The sequence below is a fragment of the Talpa europaea genome (assembly GCF_964194135.1).
Source record: "Talpa europaea genome assembly, chromosome: 8".
NCBI lineage: Eukaryota > Metazoa > Chordata > Mammalia > Eulipotyphla > Talpidae > Talpa > Talpa europaea.
Genome location: NC_140075.1, coordinates 7,392,855 through 7,395,114, shown reverse-complemented (window position 1 = coordinate 7,395,114; position 2,260 = coordinate 7,392,855). Strand labels below are relative to the sequence as shown.

At 51.0% G+C, this 2,260-nt stretch overlaps 1 pseudogene across 1 annotated transcript; it reads left to right on the top strand.

Annotated features, from left to right (window-relative positions):
* Positions 1–1,215: 1,215 nt before the first annotated feature.
* On the top strand, positions 1,216–2,013 carry LOC311176191 (olfactory receptor 14A16-like; annotated as a pseudogene). Its single transcript has one exon. The product of its transcript is annotated as an olfactory receptor 14A16-like (transcript).
* Positions 2,014–2,260: the final 247 nt, after the last annotated feature.

Here is a 2,260-nt window from a genome sequence, read left to right as displayed (position 1 = left end):
TGCCCTCCCCTGGGCCTGCCCCTCCGTCACCCCACAGAGGGAGTCGAGGATGAGATTGGGAACAGGGAGGAGTAGAGCAGGCAGGGCTGCCCCGTGTCCAGATGTCCCCACACACGCACGGGCCTGGGGTGAGGAACAAACCCGCACCCATGGGACCCGGGCCCTGGGACCGGCAGGGACAGCCACATGCACAGACCGTCCAGCTCAGCGCCGGAGTGGCCTCCTCCCTGCACAGATGTGCAGGAGTCTGAGGGGGACAGAAGGGCTGGGAGGGCACTGGGGGTGGACAAGCCCATCCTGCAGGAGGCACGTGTTATGGGTGTGACCCAGGAGGATACTCTTCGGGAAACATTGTTTCTGGGTCCTCAGAAGTGGGGAGTCAGGGTCAGGGAGATGAGGAGACGAGGGGACGGACTAGGACGCAGCAGTGAGGCCACAGGGGCAGGAATCTGACAGAGAAGGCGTCAGGACACGCCACATGTGGACGCCGAGGGCAGATCATTTAGTTCCAGGACAGTGTCAGGTCCTGGGGGCAAGAAAACAGGGACCCGCACAACACGTCTAGCTGCACACCCGTCACTGTGGGGCCTCCCCAAACAAGGGCTGAGCTGGAGGAGAAGGGACAGGCTCTCCAGGGTGGGAAGGGGCTGGGCATGGTCATGTGTCCTCTGGGGCTGTGCTCTGGACAACCTCTGGGAGGTGTGCTGGGCAGAGACGCTGGGCCCTGGGCAGGAGGGGGAGCAGCAGGACTGGAGTGTTGTGGGGGAGCTTTGTGTATTGACTTTTTTGACAGAGATAAGTTTCTAATTGTTCAAGTTCTGTAGGGGAAAGTTGAAATATTCAGTTTTCACCAATTTTCAGGACTTATGTGGAGAGTGTAAAAATGACATATTCACATGAGGTGGTAATAAATGTGTTGAATGAAACAGCAGACATAGATGATATTAGTGTCCATAGAACTGGAAGGATTAATTACGTAGAAAATGAACTGAGTTATTATCTTGTATTGATAAACCATTTTATTTTCAATATTGGAAACATTAAGATTTTGTTTCTCTTTCCTCTTTTACACAGATGATGGCTCCAGGGATGACCAATCTCTCAGCCGCGACAGAATTTGTCCTCCTTGGGTTCCCCACCCAGGGGACTATGTGCTTCCTGCACCCGCTTCTCTTCTCCCTGGTCTACCTGTGTGCCCTGCTGGGGAACGGGCTCATGGTCCTCATCACCACCCTGGACCGACACCTCCACACCCCCATGTACTTCTTCCTGAGGAGTCTGTCCTTCATGGATCTCTGCCTCATCTCAGCCACGGTCCCCAAGTCCATTGCCAACTCTCTGAGGCACAGCAGCTCCATCTCCTTCCCAGGCTGTGTCCTCCAGGTATTCATGATGATTATATCTGTAGGTACAGAGCTGTACCTGCTCACGGTGATGAGCTTTGACCGCTATGCTGCCATCTGCCACCCCTGCACTATGACATCATCATGAGCAGGGACAGGTGTGTGCAGCTGACAGCTGTGTCCTGGTTGTGTGGGTGTGTCACGTCTGTGATGCACACAGCTGGAACCTTTTCCTTGTCCTACTGTGGGTCCAACGTGGTCCACCAATTCTTCTGTGACATCCCCCAGTTATTGGCTATTTCCTGTTCAGGAAATTTAATCAATGAACTTGTCCCCATTCTCATTGGTGTGGTGTTGGATTTGTTGTTTCATTTTCATCGTCATTTCCTATGTCCACATCTTCTCTGCTGTCAGGAAGATCCCATCCACAGAAGGGATGTCCATGGCCTACTCCACCTGCCTTCCCCACCTTCTGGTTGTGGTGCAGTTTCTCTCCACTGGATGCTTTGCTTATCTGAAGCCGACCTCAAGGACCCCGTCCATGTCTGACCTGGTCATTTCTATGTTCTACATGGTGGTGCCCCACACCTTTAATCCCGTCATATACAGTCTGAGGAACCAAGCCATGAAGTCGGCTGTGGGGAGACTGATGAAGGGGAGACACACCTAAATGTAATAGGGAAGATGACTTCATGACTCTATTATGAGATACATATTTTAAATTATTGATTCACACTCCTCTTCATATTTTTTCTTATTATGTATCATTCCATTGCACAATTTACAAATATATGCTCATTTTTAAATTATATTTACGGTGACATCATATAGTCTGCTGCTCGTAGACTATTGGCATGGATTGTTCCTCTTTGTTATACTTAGGTGCTGTTTTATATTCTCTGTACAATGGAGGTCAC